This window comes from Oncorhynchus gorbuscha, linkage group LG22 (assembly GCF_021184085.1).
Source record: "Oncorhynchus gorbuscha isolate QuinsamMale2020 ecotype Even-year linkage group LG22, OgorEven_v1.0, whole genome shotgun sequence".
NCBI lineage: Eukaryota > Metazoa > Chordata > Actinopteri > Salmoniformes > Salmonidae > Oncorhynchus > Oncorhynchus gorbuscha.
In genome coordinates, this window is record NC_060194.1 from 41,516,160 (window position 1) to 41,536,782 (window position 20,623).

General features: G+C 44.1%; 1 protein-coding gene across 4 annotated transcripts in view; it reads left to right on the top strand.

Moving 5' to 3' along the window:
* Nucleotides 1-20,623, top strand: part of LOC124009957 (cell adhesion molecule 3-like) — a 155,130-nt gene that overhangs the window by 63,211 nt on the left and 71,296 nt on the right. The gene's annotated exons all lie outside the window — the stretch shown is intronic.

The window sequence follows — 20,623 nt, forward strand, 5'->3', positions numbered from 1 at the left end:
ACTAACTGGTGTGGCTGTCTACTACCCTCTGAGAGGATCTGGTTTCAACCAGTCACAGGGCTGAACCAGATCCTGACCCATCACACTGACTCTGAGACAACAGACTAGCCCCATCACACTGACTCTCAGACAACAGACTAACCCCATCACACTGACTCTGAGACAACAGACTAGCCCCATCACACTGACTCTGAGACAACAGACTAGCCCCATCACACTAACTCTCAGACAACAGACCAGCCCCATCACACTGACTCTCAGACAACAGACTAGCCCCATCACACTGACTCTCAGACAACAGACTAGCCCCATCACACTGACTCTCAGACAACAGACTAGCCCCATCACACTGACTCTCAGACAACAGTCTAGCCCCATCACACTGACTCTCAGACAACAGACTAGCCCCATCACACTGACTCTCAGACAACAGACTAGCCCCATCACACTGACTCTCAGACAACAGACTAGCCCCATCACACTGACTCTCAGACAACAGACTAGCACCATCACACTGACTCTCAGACACAGACTAGCCCCATCACACTGACTCTCAGACAACAGACTAGCCCCATCACACTGACTCTCAGACAACAGACTAGCACCATCACACTGACTCTGAGACAACAGACTAGCACCATTCACACTGACTCTCAGACAACAGACTAGCCCCATCACACTGACTATCAGACAACAGACTAGCCCCATCACACTGACTCTCAGACAACAGACTAGCCCCATCACACTGACTCTCAGACAACAGTCTAGCCCCATCACACTGACTCTGAGACAACAGACTAGCCCCATCACACTGACTCTCAGACAACAGACTAGCACCATCACACTGACTCTCAGACAACAGACTAGCCCCATCACACTGACTCTGAGACAACAGACTAGCCCCATCACACTGACTCTCAGACAACAGTCTAGTCCAATCACACTGACTCTCAGACAACAGACTAGCCCCATCACACACACACACACACACACACACACACACACACACACACACACACACACACACACACACACACACACACACACACACACACACACACACACACACACACACACACACACACACACACACACACACACACACACACACACACACACACACACACACACACACACACACACACACACACACACACACACACAAATAAAATAAAATACAATGGGTGTGGACTTTACCGTGAGATGCTTGCTTACAAGCCTTTCCCAACATAAGGTAAATAAATAAATAGTAATAAAAGTGGAATAAAATACACAAGAATACACAAGAAGCTATATACAGGAAGTACCAGATCACTGAGGAGCTATATACAGGAAGTAGCAGATCACTGTAGAGATATGTACACTAAGTACCAGTACCAGATCAATGTGGAACTATATACAGGAAGTACCAGATCTCTGTGGAGCTATATACAGGGAGTACCAGCACCAGATCAATGTGGAACTATATACAGGAAGTACCAGATCTCTGTGGAGCTATATACAGGGAGTACCAGCACCAGATCAATGTGGAGCTTTATACAGGAAGTACCAGATCAATGTGGAGCTATATACAGGGAGTACCAGCACCAGATCAATGTGGAGCTATATACAGGAAGTACCAGATCAATGTGGAGCTATATACAGGAAGTAGCAGATCAATGTGGAGCTATATACAGGGAGTACCAGCACCAGATCAATGTGGAGCTATATACAGGAAGTACCAGATCAATGTGGAGCTATATACAGGGAGTACCAGCACCAGATCAATGTGGAGCTATATACAGGAAGTACCAGATCACTGAGGAGCTATATACAGGAAGTAGCAGATCACTGTAGAGATATGTACACAAAGTACCAGTACCAGATCAATGTGGAACTATATACAGGAAGTACCAGATCAATGTGGAGCTATATACAGGGAGTACCAGCACCAGATCAATGTGGAGCTATATACAGGGAGTACCAGCACCAGATCAATGTGGAGCTATATACAGGGAGTACCAGCACCAGATCAATGTGGAGCTATATACAGGAAGTACCAGATCAATGTGGAGCTATATACAGGGAGTACCAGCACCAGATCAATGTGGAGCTATATACAGGAAGTACCAGATCACTGAGGAGCTATATACAGGAAGTAGCAGATCACTGTAGAGATATGTACACAAAGTACCAGTACCAGATCAATGTGGAACTATATACAGGAAGTACCAGATCAATGTGGAGCTATATACAGGGAGTACCAGCACCAGATCAATGTGGAGCTATATACAGGGAGTACCAGCACCAGATCAATGTGGAGCTATATACAGGGAGTACCAGCACCAGATCAATGTGGAGCTATATACAGGGAGTACCAGCACCAGATCAATGTGGAGCTATATACAGGAAATACCAGATGACTGTGGAGCTATATAAAGGAAGTACCAATACCAGATGACTGTGGAGCTATATACAGGAAGTTTCAGATGACTGTGGAGCTATATACAGGAAGTTTCAGATGACTGTGGAGCTATATACAGGAAGTTTCAGATGACTGTGGAGCTATATACAGGAAGTTTCAGATGACTGTGGAGCTATATACAGGAAGTTTCAGATGACTGTGGAGCTATATACAGGAAGTACCAGTACCAGATCAATGTGGCGCTGTATACAAAAAAGTACCAGTACCAGATCAATGTGGAGCTATATACAGGAAGTACCAGTAGAAGATCACCGTGGAGCTTTATCCAGGAAGTACCAGAACCTAAAAGTATTTGGTTTTAAATATACCTAAGTATCAAAAGTAAATGTATTGCAAAAATATACCTAATGATCAAAAGACCACTGTATTTAACCCACCTGAACAAGGACCCTGAATTGATATCCAAAATGCTAAACCTACTTATCATGGAGGCAAAAGGGCCAACAGGAATGAGAGGAGACCTCAACCTTATCCTGACTTTTACTTTAGTTTGTCAACGCAGCATAAATCACAAGGCAGAGAAGGCTGCAGTGATACTAAGAAGGGCAGACATAGAGGTGTGACCTGATAGATATTTGGAGAACTATTTGGAGAACCCCAAAGAAAATGACTTTACATACTACTCTAGAGCACATAAGAAATACTCAAGATTAGACTATTTCTGTATGTTTAAAACGGATGTAGCAACAGTCATCAACTGTGTAACACTCGTCCTCTTCTTCTGACGAGGAGAAAGAGAAATCGGACCAATGTGCAGCGTGGTAAGTGTCCATAATGATACTTTATTTACATGAACACTAAACTACAAAATACCAACGTGAAAAACCGAAACAAACGAAACAGTCCCGTGTGGAAACAAACTGAGCTGCCAGTTCGTGGGTGAAACCAGGCTACCTAAGTATGGTTCTCAATCAGGGACAACGATTGACAGCTGCCTCTGATTGAGAACCATACTTAGGTGGCCTGGTTTCACTTTTGAGTTGTGGGTGATTATTTCCTGTGCCTGTGTTCAGTTTTACATATTAAAAAGGACACTTACGACGCTGCAAATTGGTCCGATATCTCTTACTCCTCGTCAGAACAAGAGGACGAGCGTTACAAACTGCCACATTAGAGCAATGGAAATATTGGATCATGATGAATATGAAAATAAATATGGGACTAGAGAAAAGCTCCACAGTTTGGAGATTAAATAATGAACATCTACATTACATTCAATTTAAGAATAGAAAAAAGGCAACACTAAAAAAAGATCTGGAGATTTTGGAGAGATCTCCCCTATAATGGTATGGGAATGGGCCAACGCAGTGCTTCAAGGTGAGATAATATCATATGCTTCTAAAAAAATAAAAGAGAAAGAAACATTAGAACTACAAAAGACCTTGATCAGGCTTCAAAGTAAACATGTAAGTAATGGAAACCTACTGATATAAAAATGCCTAGATCAAATCGGACAATATAGGAAAAACATTCATATTTACTAAATATTACAATAATGGCCCAAAGGCCCAGAAATTACTTGCAGACTGAGAAAACAAAGTAAAAAGGCCAACATACCAGGAATAAAAAATAACTGTCCTGACCTTAGAGAGGCTTTTTATTTCTCTATTTGGTTAGGTCAGGGTGTGATTTGGGTGGGCATTCTAGTTTTCTATTTCTTCGTTGGCAGCGTGTGGTTCCCAATCAGAGGCAGCTATCTATCGTTGTCTCTGATTGGGAATCATACTTAGTCAGCCTAGTTTGTGGGATCTTGTTTTTGTATAGTTGCTGTGGAGCCTGCAGAACTTTATGTTCATTTGTATTTTGTTGTTTTTTGGTGTCATTTGAAAATTAAGTCAAATGTACACCTACCACGCTGCACCTTGGTCTCCTTCTAACAACAGACGTAACAATAACTCAGAAATCATTACTAAAAGAACCGAAATAGCTAGTGAATTGGCCAAATATTACCAAAACCTCTATATTCCAGAGGTACAGGAATCTAACATAGAGTAAATAAAAAATACATAGAACATGTTTTATACCTGAAGTGACAGATGAACAAAATGCAAAGTTAATTAAACCAATAACTGAAGAAAAACTGATGGTTACCATTCAGAAAATGACATATGTTCAGTAGCGATAGATACACTAATGAATTCTATAAGGAATTCAAACAAGACATAGTACCTTTCTTCTGTAAAGCCCTCAACTGGGCTCTCAACAACAAAGATTACACACCAACCTAGAGCTCCCCTATTGTTAATTTTATTCATAAAGATTAAAGAAATAGCTTACATCAATTATTGGAAATAGACTAAGTAATATAATCCCTGGTATCATAAACTCTGACCAAACAGACTCTTGAGTGATAATGTCAGGCAAACGTTTAATGTAATGGAACACACTCTCAATAAAAAACGTTTAATGTAATGGAACACGCTCTCAATAAAAAACGTTTAATGTAATGGAACACGCTCTCAATAAAAAACGTTTAATGTAATGGAACACGCTCTCAATAAAAAACGTTTAATGTAATGGAACACGCTCTCAATAAAAAACGTTTAATGTAATGGAACACGCTCTCAATAAAAACGTTTAATGTAATGGAACACGCTCTCAATAAAAACGTTTAATGTAATGGAACACGCTCTCAATAAAAACGTTTAATGTAATGGAACACGCTCTCAATAAAAAACGTTTAATGTAATGGAACACGCTCTCAATAAAAACGTTTAATGTAATGGAACACGCTCTCAATAAAAAACGTTTAATGTAATGGAACACGCTCTCAATAAAAAACGTTTAATGTAATGGAACACGCTCTCAATAAAAAACGTTTAATGTAATGGAACACGCTCTCAATAAAAACGTTTAATGTAATGGAACACGCTCTCAATAAAAACGTTTAATGTAATGGAACACGCTCTCAATAAAAACGTTTAATGTAATGGAACTCGCTCTCAATAAAAACGTTTAATGTAATGGAACACGCTCTCAATAAAAAACGTTTAATGTAATGGAACACGCTCTCAATAAAAAACGTTTAATGTAATGGAACACGCTCTCAATAAAAACGTTTAATGTAATGGAACACGCTCTCAATAAAAAATGTTTAATGTAATGGAACACGCTCTCAATAAAAAATGTTTAATGTAATGGAACACGCTCTCAATAAAAAACGTTTAATGTAATGGAACACGCTCTCAATAAAAACGTTTAATGTAATGGAACACGCTCTCAATAAAAAACGTTTAATGTAATGGAACACGCCATCAATAAAAAACATAAACTGCCGATGCTAACCTTAGATGCAGAGAAAGCCTTTGAAAGGGTTTTATGGCCTTTCATCTTCGAAATGTAACAATTTTTACTTTTGTGAAACTATCTTGAACTGGCTGTAAATGATGTATAAAACACCAAATGTCAGAGTAAGGGGAAATGGAACACTATCGTGCTCTTTTGACCTCTGAAAGGGGACAAGACAGGGGGATCTTATGTCACCTTCAATCTCAATTTTACATATGGAACCGTTAGCTGAAAATATTAGAAATAATCAGAAAATTCAAGGTCTACAGATCAATCAAGAAGAACACAAATTAGCAATGTACGCAGACGATGTGATTCTCTACTTAACAAACATACCTCAGTTAGTTCCCACTATTATGGATGAAGTAAAACAAGCCAGGGTCATGTCTGGGTACAGACTAAATACAGGGAAATCAGAAGCTATGACGCTAGGTCAACCAATACCCCAAGACATCAAAACTAAGTTTGAATTTAAACAGGATCAAAATAATCCCCCAAGATCGAACAAAACTACATCTCTGTAACGATCGTCGTAGGTGGAAGAAGGAGAGGACCAAGGTGTGGTAAGTGTTCATGTTGTAAATGTAATCAAAACTGAACACTAAGGAAAATAACAACCAGGAATAACGAGAACCAAAACAGTTCTGTCAGGTGATACACAAAACACAGAAAACAACTACCCACAACGAAACCAGGCTGCCTAAGTATGGTTCTCAATCAGAGACAACGATTGACAGCTGCCTCTGATTGGGAAACATACCAGGCCAAACACATAGAAATACAAAACCTAGACTACAAAACACAGAATACCCACCCCAACTCACGCCCTGACCAAACTAAAACAAAGACATAAAAAAGGTACTAAGGTCAGGACGTGACAATCAGTATAACTTTGGAACAAAAAAAACAGCTTTTACTGGACCCACAAAGATGGAAATTAGTACCTTTAACAATAACAGGAATAATTAAAACTATTCAAATGAATGTCCTCCCAAGATTTGTATTCCTTTTCCGGAATCTACCAATAACTTCTTCCTTCCCAAATAAAGCATTGTTGTTTGACAACAATCAACAACATAAACAAGCAGGGGGACTAGCATTACCAAACCTTATTGATTATTACATAGCCGTCCAATTAAAATCATTTACTGGAAGGATGAATCCAGAATTAACAGCTCAATGACAGATGGAAATCTGGAAAAAACTAAAAGTAAAACCATTTTCATGAAGACAATCAATACACACATTAGGAAAATAGAAAATACCTGTATAAATTACACCAACGGTCTGGACAAAGATCACCAAAACACAACGTATCCTAACAAACGTGATCTAATTGTAATGGACGGCGACTTTAAGCCAAGTATGATTGGTGATGATGGTCTGAAAAAGGACTGAGCAGGTATCATCAGAGATTCACAGTCAAGGGGTTAGATACATCTGAGAATCTATCAAAAAAAGTACAACCTCCAAAACTCTCAGTTTTACAATTATTTACAAGTAAGAGATATATTACTAAAGCAGAGGGACCTAGCAAAACACTTAGTGAGATACATCACTCTGATAGAGCTCTAGAGTTCCCCTGTGGAGATGGGAGAAACTTCCAGACGGACAACCATCTCTGCAGCACTCCACCAATCAGGCCTTTATGTTAGAGTGGCCAGACAGAAGCCACTCCTCAGTAAAAGGTACATGACAGCCTGCTTGGTGTTTGCCAAAAAGCACCTAAAGACTCAGATCATGAGAAACAAGATTCTCTGGTCTGATAAAACCAAGATTGAACTCTTTGGTCTGAATGCCAAGTGTCACATCTGGAGGAAACCTGTCACCATCCCTACGGGGAAGCATAGGGGTCGCAGCATCATGCTGTGTGGATGTTTTTCAAGCGGCAGGGACTAGGAGAATAGTCAGGATCGAGGCAAAGATGAACAGAGCAAATGTCCTTGAGTGGCCCAGCCAGAGCCCAGACTTGAACCCAATTTAACATCTCTGTAGAGACCTGAAAATAGCTGTGCAGAAACTCTCCCCATCCAACCTGACAGAACTTGAGAGGATCTCCAGAGAAGAATGGAAGAAACTCTCTAAATACAAATGTGCCAAGCTTGTAGAGTCATACCCAAAAATACTTGATGCTGTAATCTCCGCCAAAGGTTATTCAACAAAGTACTGAGTAAAGGGTCTTATTTGTAACTTATTTTGTACATAATGTTTCTGCAACCGTATCTTATGTCAAAAAAGAGCTTCTGGATATCAGGACAGTGTAACGATCCTCTTCCTGTGAATGACTGGACCAAGGCGCAGCGTGAGACGTGTTCATGATATTTTATTAAAAATCAGAACACTAAAACAAAAAATAACAAAGAGGAAAACTAACAGTTATGTAAGGAAACTAATAATACAGATATTAACTACCCACAAACCCATGTGGACAAGAGCTACCTAAGTAAAAGAGCCTCTGGATATCAGGACAGCGATCACTCACCTCGGATTAGACAAAGATTTTTTTATTTTCTTCAACAAGCAAGAAGCACAAGACATTCTCCAAATACCCCACAGGACCGATATCCCGGTTATTTGCAAGAGTAAGCGACGCAGGTACAGAGGACAAAGAGCCGGATGCCTGGTCAGGACCTGGCGAAGGCCACTGGGAAAGCTGCCGTTACCGTCAATACTACTTGCCAACGTGCAATCATTGGACAATAAATTAGACGAGGTACGATCACGAATGACAATATGGATATTCAGCTAGCGGGATACACGCTGCACCGGCAAGATAGAACAGCAAGGGTGGGGGGGGGGGGGGGGGGGGGTCTGTACATATTTGTAAACAACAGCTGGTGCACGAAAGTAGGGTATACTGTGATAAATTGCAGGCCTCACTACTTGCCTAGAGAGTTTTTAGCTATATATTTCGTGGCTGTTTATTTACCACCACAGACAGATGCTGGCACTAAGACCGCACTCAGTCAGCTGTTTAAGGAAATAAGCAAACAGGAAACCACTCACCCAGAGGCGGCGCTCCTAGTGGCCGGAGACTTTAATAAAGGGCAACTTAAATCAGTTTTACCAAATTTCTATCAACATGTTAAATGTGCAACCAGAGGGACATTTTTTTTCGATCACCTGTACTCTACACACAGAGACGTGTACAAAGCTCTCCCTCACCCTCCATTTGGTAAATCCGACCACAACTCTATCCTCCTGATTGCTGCGTACAAGCATAAATTAAAGCAGGAAGCACCAGTGACTCGGTCTATAAAGTGGTCAGATGAAGCAGATGCTAAACTACAGGACTGTTTTGCTATTACAGACTGGAACATGTTCCGGGATTCTTCTGATGGCATTGAGGTGTACACCACATCAGTCACTGGCTTTATCAATAAGTGCATCGAGGACGTCGTCCCCACAGTGACTGTACGTACATACCCCAACCAGAAGCCATGGATTACAGGCAACATCTGCACTGAGCTAAAGGGTAGAGCTGCCGCATTCAAGGTGTGGGACTCTAACCCGGAAGCTTCCAAGAAATCCTGCTATGCCCTCCGATGAACCATCAAACAGGCAAAGCATCAATACAGGGCTAAGGTTGAATCACACTACACCGGCTGCAATGCTCGTCTTATGTGGCAGTGCTTGCAAACTATTACAGACAACAAAGTGAATCACAGCTGCGAGCAGCCCTGTGACACGAGCCTACCAGATGAGCTAAATCACTTCTATGCTCACTTCGGGGGAAAGCAACACTGAGGCATGCATGAGAGCATCAACTGTTCCAGACGACTGTGTGATCACGCTCTCCGTAGCCGACGCGAGTAAGACCTTTAAACAGGTCAACATACACAAGGCTGCGGGGCCAGACAGATTACCAGGAAGTGTGCTCCGGGCATGTGTTGACCAACTGGCAGGTGTCTTCACTGACATTTTCAACAGGTCCCTGATTGAGTCTGGAATACCAATATGTTTCAAGCACAACACCATAGTCCCTGTTCCCAAGAACACACTAAGCTAAGGGTCCTGGGACTAAACACCTCCCTCTGCAACTGGATCCTGGACTTCCTGACGGGCCGCCCCCAGGTGGTGAGGGTTGGTAGCAACACATCTGCCACGCTGATCCTCAACACTGGAGCTCCCCAGGGGTGCCAGAATTTCAACCTATCCCTCAACGTAACCAAGACTGATTGTGGACTACAGGAAAAGGAGGACCAAGCACGACCCCATTCTCATCGACGGGGCTGTAGTGGAGCAGGTTGAGAGCTTCAAGTTCCTTGGTGTCCACATCACCAACAAACTAGAATGGCCCAAACACACCAAGACAGCTGTGAAGAGGGAACGACAAAGCCTACTCCCCCTCAGGAAACTAAAAAGATTTGGCATGGGATCCTGAGATCCTCAAAAGGTTCCACAGCTGCAACATCAAGAGCATCCTGACTGGTTGCATCACTGCCTGGTACGGCAATTGCTCGTCCTCTTACCACAAGGCCCTACAGAGGGTAGTGCGTACGGCCCAGTACATCACTGGGGCTAAGCTTCCTGCCATCCAGGACCTCTACACCAGGCGGTGTCAGAGGAAGGCCCTAAATATTGTCAAAGACCCCAGCCACCCCAGTCATAGACTGTTCTCTCTACTACCACACGGCAAGCAGTGCCAAGTCTAGGACAAATAGGCCTCTAAACAGTTTTTACCCCGAAGCCATAAGACTCCTGAACAGGTAATCAAATGGCTACCCGGACTATTTGCATTGTGTCCCCCCCCCCCAACCCCTCTTTTACGCTGCTGCTACTCTCTGTTCACCATATATGCATAGTCACTTTAACTATACATTCATGTACATACTACCTCAATCAGCATGTCTAACCGGTGTCTGTATGTAGCCTTGCTACTTTTATACCCTCTCTACTGTATATAGCCTGTCTTTTTACTGTTGTTTTATTACTTTACCTACCGGTTGTTCACATAATACCTTTTTTGGCACTATTGGTTAGAACTGGTAAATAAGTATTTCACTGTAAGGTCATCTACACTGTAAGGTCCATCTACACTGTAAGGTCATCTACACTGTAAGGTCATCTACACTGTAAGGTCATCTACACTGTAAGGTCATCTACACTGTAAGGTCCATCTACACTGTAAGGTCCATCTACACTGTAAGGTCATCTACACTGTAAGGTCATCTACACTGTATTAGGTGCATGTGACAAATACACTTTGATTTGATTTGAATGCTTATGTGAATGCATTATTTCCATATTTTATTAGTAATACATTTGCAAAAATATTGTGTGTAGATTGATGAGCTAAAAAAACAATTGAATCCATTTTTAGAACAAGGCTGTAACGTAACAAAATGTGGAAAAGTCAAGAGGTTTGAAGACTGTTCGAATGAACTGCACCTAGAAACACGACCAGAACAAGGCTGTAACGTAACAAAATGTGGAAAAGTCAAGAGGTTTGAAGACTGTCCGAATGAACTGCACCTAGAAACACGACCAGAACAAGGCTGTAATGTAACAAAATGTGGAAAAGTCAAGAGGTTTGAAGACTGTCCGAATGAACTGCACCTAGAAACACGACCAGAACAACCAGCTCTTTACTCTGGAGGGACTCTTGGAAAATTCAGTCAAGATTTTTTACAACTCCTATAATACAATGAAAATACAACCGTGACATCACCCATAGATGCTGGTGTAACTGTGAGGAGAGCAGCGCTAACCATACTCACATACTGTATTCCTGCCCAGTCCTCAGTCATTTCTAGATCAAAGTATTGAATGATACGTTACATCTCTCTAAATCCAGAGAACCCCTCATGCACTGTGTGTGTGTGTGTGTGTGTGTGTTGTGTTTGTGTGTGTGTGTGTGTGCTTTATATAGCTTGATTGAACTAGCATGGCTTAATGGACCAATAACATAACCCAAAACCCACCTATCTGGCACTCCAGAGCTCAAATGATTTGAATAACTTGTTGCCATGGTTAGGGCTGCGATAGTCATGGCATTTTGGATGACAGTTCTTATTTATTAAACCAGGCAAGTCAGTTAAGAACAAATTCTTATTGACACTGCCGGCCTACCGGGGAACGGTGGGTTAACTGCCTTGTCCAGGGGGCAGAACGACAGATTTTCACCTTGTCAGCTCAGGGATTCGATCTTGCAACCTTTCGGTTACTAGTCCAACTACTAGGCTACGCTGCCGCCCAATTGATCAGCCAGGTGACCGCGGTCACCGTTATAATGGTTAAATAGTTTAGTAAAAAACATTTCCCCCTCTCCTCCTGACTGCTGCTGCAGGGAGGAGGCATTACCTAGGCAACCGAGGACTCATTTGCCACAACACCTTGGCTTATTTCAGCAATAAGCAACATAGTTTCATCACGTTTAGTCCATGGGCCACCCACCCAAAAAAAAGGGGGGCGGGGGGGGGGCTTGGACGAGTTGTGAGGACTCCATGTTACTGCAGAAACGGACTCATCCGCATGAATGCTCGGTCGTCCCGTCTTCAGCCAGCTGTTCGTTATGACGGTTATTTCATTTTCACGACGGCCTTCATCCGTAACCCTTGGTTACACGATATTACAGTAATTGTGCCGGCCCTAACTGTGGTATGTCCTTGTAGCCTAGATTATGTTCAGGTCTAGATCAATAACAATACTGTGTAAGTAGACATAGCTGTCATTGTTGCTGAAATACAATATTCTGCCTCTCACAAATCATATTAAACCCAATAAAGGAGATGGGGAAGAGATTAAGAGAGAGAGAGAGAGATGATGATGAATGAGAGATGGAGAGAGAGAAAGACAGACAGAGAGAGGGAGAGAGAGAGAAATACAGACAGAGAGAGGGAGAGAGAGAGAAAGACAGACAGAGAGAGGGAGAGAGAGAGAAATACAGACAGAGAGAGGGAGAGAGAGAGAGAAAGACAGACAGAGAGAGGGAGAGAGAGAGAAATACAGACAGAGAGAGGGAGAGAGAGAGAGTGAAAGAGAGAAAGAGAGACAGAGAGAGAGGGAGAGAGAGAAAGACAGCCGGAGAGAGAGAGAGCCAGAGAGAGAGACAAAGAGAGAGAGGGAGAGAGAGATAGAGAGAGAGAGGGAGAGAGAGAAGCAGAGACAGAGAGAAAGAGAGAAAGACAGATAGACAGAGAGGGAGAAAGAGAGACAAAGACAGACATAGAGAGAGGGAGAGGGAGATAGAGAAAGAGAGAGAGAGAGAGAGAGAGAGAGAGAGAAAGAGAGAGAGAGAGAGAGACAGAGAGAGAGGGAGAGAGAGAAAGACAGCCGGAGAGAGAGAGAGCCAGAGAGAGAGACAAAGAGAGCGGGAGAGAGAGAGACAGAGAGCGAGGGAGAGATGGAGAGAGAGAGACAGAGAGAGAGGGAGAGAGAGAAAGAAGAGAGAGAGAGAGGCAGAGAAAGAGAAAGAGCAAAAGAGAGGTGAATAAAGAGAGTTAGAGAGAAAGAGGGCGTAAAGGGGAAGGAAAAGTGAATTAGGGAGACATATAGTTTCCGGGAGGGTCCGGGGAGGTCCGGGGAGGTCCAGGGAGGGTCCGGAGGGGGCAGGGGAGCACACCGAAGCTACATGAAGACAAATGAACAGACCTTGGTTACTGATAACACATGAAGAGGAAGCAGTGGCAGAGACACAGACAGACAGCTGGGATGTTAAGCACTTTGCAGACACACAGACACTGGCAGAGATAGTCATGCTATGCAGAGAGAAAGACACAGAGACAGAGAGAGAAAAGCCACCGTAGGCAGACCTGGCTCTCAAGAGAAGACAGCCTATGTGTACACTGCCCACAAAATGAGGTGGAAACTGAGCTGCACTTTCTAACCTGCCAAATGTATGACTGTATTAGAGAGACATATTTCCTTCAGATTACACAGAGCCGCAAAGAATTTGAAAGCAAATCCAATTTTAATAAACTCCCATATCTACTGGGTGAAATACCACAGTGTGCCATCACACTGTGGTTTGTGACCTGTTACTGCAAGAAAAGGGCAACCAGTGAAGAACAAAGAGAGACACAGAGACAGAGAGAGAGAGGCATGCTGCAGAGAGAGACAGAGAGAGAGACATAGAGACCGAGAGGCTGCTTCAGAGAGAGACATAGAGACAGAGAGAGAGGCATGCTTCAGAGAGAGACATAGAGACAGAGAGGGAGTCATGCTTCAGAGAGAGACATAGAGACAGAGAGGCATGCTGCAGAGAGAGACAGAGAGAGAGACATAGAGACAGAGAGGCATGTTGCAGAGAGAGACAGAGAGAGACATAGAGACAGAGAGGCATGCTGCAGAGAGAGACATAGAGACCGAGAGGCATGCTTCAGAGAGAGACAGAGAGAGAGAGACATAGAGACAGAGAGGCATGCTGCAGAGAGAGACATAGAGACAGAGAGGCATGCTTCAGAGAGAGACATAGAGACAGAGAGGCATGCTGCAGAGAGAGACATAGAGACAGAGAGGCATGCTTCAGAGAGAGACATAGAGATAGAGAGGCATGCTTCAGAGAGATACATAGAGACAGAGAGAGAGGCATTCTACAGAGAGAGACATAGAGAGAGACAGAGAGACAGAGAGGCATGCTGCAGAGAGAGACATAGAGACAGAGAGAGAGGCATGCTACAGAGAGAGACATAGAGAGAGACAGAGAGAGAGAGGCATTCTACAGAGAGAGACAGAGACAGAGAGAGAGGCATTCTACATAGAGAGACATAGAGACAGAGAGAGAGGCATGCTACAGAGAGAGACAGAGAGACAGAGAGAGAGGCATTCTACATAGAGAGACATAGAGACCGAGAGGCATGCTGCAGAGAGAGACATAGAGAGAGACATAGAGACAGAGAGAGAGGCATGCTTCAGAGAGAGACATAGAGACAGAGAGAGAGGCATGCTTCAGAGGGAGACATAGAGACAGAGAGAGAGGCATTCTACAGAGAGAGACAGAGACAGAGAGAGAGGCATTCTACATAGAGAGACATAGAGACAGAGAGAGAGGCATTCTACATAGAGAGACAGAGACAGAGAGAGAGAGGCATTCTACATAGAGAGACAGAGACAGAGAGGCATTCTACATAGAGAGACATAGAGACAGAGAGAGAGGCATTCTACATAGAGAGACATAGAGACAGACAGAGAGGCATGCTACAGAGAGAGACAGAGACACAGAGAGAGGCATTCTACATAGAGAGACATAGACATAGACAGAGACAGAGGCATTCTACATAGAGAGACAGAGACAGAGAGAGAGGCATTCTACATAGAGAGACATAGAGACAGAGAGAGAGGCATTCTACATAGAGAGACAGAGACAGAGAGAGAGGCATTCTACATAGAGAGACATAGACAGAGACAGAGGCATTCTACATAGAGAGACAGAGACAGACAGAGAGGCATGCTACAGAGAGAGACATAGAGACAGAGAGAGAGGCATTCTACATAGAGAGACATAGAGACAGAGAGAGAGGCATTCTACATAGAGAGACAGAGACAGAGAGAGAGGCATTCTACATAGAGAGACATAGACAGAGACAGAGGCATTCTACATAGAGAGACAGAGACAGAGAGAGAGGCATTCTACATAGAGAGACAGAGACAGACAGAGAGGCATTCTACATAGAGAGACAGAGACAGACAGAGAGGCATGCTACAGAGAGAGACAGAGAGAGAGACAGAGACAGAGAGAGAGGCATTCTACATAGAGAGACAGAGACAGACAGAGAGGCATGCTACAGAGAGAGACAGAGACAGAGAGAGAGGCATTCTACATAGACAGAGACAGACAGAGAGGCATTCTACATAGAGAGACAGAGACAGACAGAGAGGCATGCTACCAGAGAGAGACAGAGAGACAGAGAGGCATGCTGCAGAGAGAGACATAGAGACAGAGAGAGAGGCATGCTACAGAGAGAGACATAGAGAGAGACAGAGAGAGAGAGGCATTCTACAGAGAGAGACAGAGACTGAGAGAGAGGCATTCTACATAGAGAGACATAGAGACAGAGAGAGAGGCATGCTACAGAGAGAGACAGAGAGACAGAGAGAGAGGCATTCTACATAGAGAGACATAGAGACCGAGAGGCATGCTGCAGAGAGAGACATAGAGAGAGACATAGAGACAGAGAGAGAGGCATGCTTCAGAGAGAGACATAGAGACAGAGAGAGAGGCATGCTTCAGAGGGAGACATAGAGACAGAGAGAGAGGCATTCTACAGAGAGAGACAGAGACAGAGAGAGAGGCATTCTACATAGAGAGACATAGAGACAGAGAGAGAGGCATTCTACATAGAGAGACAGAGACAGAGAGAGAGGCATTCTACAAAGAGAGACAGAGACAGAGAGAGAGAGGCATTCTACATAGAGAGACAGAGACAGAGAGGCATTCTACATAGAGAGACATAGAGACAGAGAGAGAGGCATTCTACATAGAGAGACATAGAGACAGACAGAGAGGCATGCTACAGAGAGAGACAGAGACACAGAGAGAGGCATTCTACATAGAGAGACATAGACAGAGACAGAGGCATTCTACATAGAGAGACATAGAGACAGAGAGAGAGGCATTCTACATAGAGAGACATAGAGACAGAGAGAGAGGCATTCTACATAGAGAGACAGAGACAGAGAGAGAGGCATTCTACATAGAGAGACATAGACAGAGACAGAGGCATTCTACATAGAGAGACAGAGACAGACAGAGAGGCATGCTACAGAGAGAGACATAGAGACAGAGAGAGAGGCATTCTACATAGAGAGACATAGAGACAGAGAGAGAGGCATTCTACATAGAGAGACAGAGACAGAGAGAGAGGCATTCTACATAGAGAGACATAGACAGAGACAGAGGCATTCTACATAGAGAGACAGAGACAGAGAGAGAGGCATTCTACATAGAGACAGAGACAGACAGAGAGGCATGCTACAGAGAGAGACATAGACAGACAGAGAGGCATGCTACAGAGAGAGACAGAGAGAGAGACAGAGACAGAGAGAGAGGCATTCTACATAGAGAGACAGAGACAGACAGAGAGGCATGCTACAGAGAGAGACAGAGACAGAGAGAGAGGCATTCTACATAGAGAGACAGAGACAGACAGAGAGGCATTCTACATAGAGAGACAGAGACAGACAGAGAGGCATGCTACAGAGAGAGACATAGAGAGAGACAGAGAGACAGAGAGGCATGCTGCAGAGAGAGACATAGAGACAGAGAGAGAGGCATGCTACAGAGAGAGACATAGAGAGAGACAGAGAGAGAGAGGCATTCTACAGAGAGAGACAGAGACAGAGAGAGAGGCATTCTACATAGAGAGACATAGAGACAGAGAGAGGCATGCTACAGAGAGAGACAGAGAGACAGAGAGAGGCAGACATAGAGAGACATACATAGAGAGAGACATAGAGACAGAGAGAGAGGCATGCTTCAGAGAGAGACATAGAGACAGAGAGAGAGCATGAGAGGAGACATAGAGACAGAGAGAGAGGCATTCTACAGAGAGAGACAGAGACAGAGAGAGAGGCAGAGAGAGACATAGAGACAGAGAGAGACAGAGAGAGACAGAGAGAGAGAGAGGCATTCTACAGAGAGACAGAGACAGAGAGGCATTCTACATAGAGAGACATAGAGACAGAGAGAGAGGCATTCTACATAGAGAGACATAGAGACAGACAGAGAGGCATGCTACAGAGAGAGACAGAGACACAGAGAGAGGCAGAGAGAGAGACATAGACAGAGACAGAGGCATTCTACATAGAGAGACAGAGACAGAGAGAGAGGCATTCTACATAGAGAGACATAGAGACAGAGAGAGAGGCATTCTACATAGAGAGACAGAGACAGAGAGGCATTCTACATAGAGAGACATAGACAGAGACAGAGGCATTCTACATAGAGAGACAGAGACAGACAGAGAGGCATGCTACAGAGAGAGACATAGAGACAGAGAGAGAGGCATTCTACATAGAGAGACATAGAGACAGAGAGAGAGGCATTCTACATAGAGAGACAGAGACAGAGAGAGAGGCATTCTACATAGAGAGACATAGACAGAGACAGAGGCATTCTACATAGAGAGACAGAGACAGAGAGAGAGGCATTCTACATAGAGAGACATAGACAGAGACAGAGGCATTCTACATAGAGAGACAGAGACAGAGAGAGAGGCATTCTACATAGAGAGACATAGAGACAGAGAGAGAGGCATTCTACATAGAGAGACAGAGACAGAGAGAGAGGCATTCTACATAGAGAGACATAGACAGAGACAGAGGCATTCTACATAGAGAGACAGAGACAGACAGAGAGGCATGCTACAGAGAGAGACATAGAGACAGAGAGAGAGGCATTCTACATAGAGAGACATAGAGACAGAGAGAGAGGCATTCTACATAGAGAGACAGAGACAGAGAGAGAGGCATTCTACATAGAGAGACATAGACAGAGACAGAGGCATTCTACATAGAGAGACAGAGACAGAGAGAGAGGCATTCTACATAGAGAGACAGAGACAGACAGAGAGGCATTCTACATAGAGAGACAGAGACAGACAGAGAGGCATGCTACAGAGAGAGACATAGACAGACAGAGAGGCATGCTACAGAGAGAGACAGAGAGAGAGACAGAGACAGAGAGAGAGGCATTCTACATAGAGAGACAGAGACAGACAGAGAGGCATGCTACAGAGAGAGACAGAGACAGAGAGAGAGAGGCATTCTACATAGAGAGACAGAGACAGACAGAGAGGCATTCTACATAGAGAGACAGAGACAGACAGAGAGGCATGCTACAGAGAGAGACATAGACAGACAGAGAGGCATGCTACAGAGAGAGACAGAGAGAGAGAGACAGAGACAGAGAGAGAGGCACATAGAGAGACATAGACAGACAGAGGCATGCTACAGAGAGAGACAGAGAGAGAGACAGAGACAGAGAGAGAGGCATTCTACATAGAGAGACAGAGACAGACAGAGAGGCATGCTACAGAGAGAGACAGAGACAGACAGAGAGGCATGCTACAGAGAGAGACAGAGAGAGAGACAGAGACAGAGAGAGAGGCATTCTACATAGAGAGACAGAGACAGACAGAGGCATGCTACAGAGAGAGACATAGAGAGAGACAGAGAGACAGAGAGGCATGCTGCAGAGAGAGACATAGAGACAGAGAGAGAGGCATGCTACAGAGAGAGAGACATAGAGAGAGACAGAGAGAGAGGCATTCTACAGAGAGAGACAGAGACAGAGAGAGAGGCATTCTACATAGAGAGACATAGAGACAGAGAGAGAGGCATGCTACAGAGAGAGACAGAGAGACAGAGAGAGAGGCATTCTACATAGAGAGACATAGAGACCGAGAGGCATGCTGCAGAGAGAGACATAGAGAGAGACATAGAGACAGAGAGAGAGGCATGCTTCAGAGAGAGACATAGAGACAGAGAGAGAGGCATGCTTCAGAGGGAGACATAGAGACAGAGAGAGAGGCATTCTACAGAGAGAGACAGAGACAGAGAGAGAGGCATTCTACATAGAGAGACATAGAGACAGAGAGAGGGGCATTCTACATAGAGAGACAGAGACAGAGAGAGAGAGGCATTCTACATAGAGAGACAGAGACAGAGAGGCATTCTACATAGAGAGACATAGAGACAGAGAGAGAGGCATTCTACATAGAGAGACATAGAGACAGACAGAGAGGCATGCTACAGAGAGAGACAGAGACACAGAGAGAGGCATTCTACATAGAGAGACATAGACAGAGACAGAGGCATTCTACATAGAGAGACAGAGACAGAGAGAGAGGCATTCTACATAGAGAGACATAGAGACAGAGAGAGAGGCATTCTACATAGAGAGACAGAGACAGAGAGAGAGGCATTCTACATAGAGAGACATAGACAGAGACAGAGGCATTCTACAGAGACAGAGACAGACAGAGAGGCACACATAGAGAGACAGAGACAGACAGAGAGGCATGCTACAGAGAGAGACATAGACAGACAGAGAGGCATGCTACAGAGAGAGAGAGAGAGAGACAGAGACAGAGAGAGAGGCATTCTACATAGAGAGACAGAGACAGACAGAGAGGCATGCTACAGAGAGAGACAGAGACAGAGAGAGAGGCATTCTACATAGAGAGACAGAGACAGACAGAGAGGCATTCTACATAGAGAGACAGAGACAGACAGAGAGGCATGCTACAGAGAGAGACATAGACAGACAGAGAGGCATGCTACAGAGAGAGACAGAGAGAGACAGAGACAGAGAGAGAGGCATTCTACATAGAGAGACAGAGACAGACAGAGAGGCATGCTACAGAGAGAGACAGAGACAGACAGAGAGGCATGCTACAGAGCAGAGAGAGACAGAGACAGAGAGAGAGGACATAGAGAGACAGAGACAGACAGAGAGGCATTCTGCATAGAGAGACAGAGACAGACAGAGAGGCATGCTACAGAGAGAGACATAGAGACAGAGAGAGGCATTCTACATAGAGAGACATAGAGACAGACAGAGAGGCATGCTACAGAGAGAGACATAGAGACAGAGAGAGAGGCATTCTACAGAGAGAGACAGAGACAGAGAGAGAGGAGAGACATAGAGACAGAGAGGCATTCTACATAGAGAGACAGAGAGAGAGAGAGGCATTCTACATAGAGAGACAGAGACAGAGAGGCATTCTACATAGAGAGACATAGAGACAGAGAGAGAGGCATTCTACATAGAGAGACATAGAGACAGACAGAGACATACAGAGAGAGACAGAGACACAGAGAGAGGCATTCTACATAGAGAGACATAGACAGAGACAGAGGCATTCTACATAGAGAGACAGAGACAGAGAGAGAGGCATTCTACATAGAGAGACATAGAGACAGAGAGAG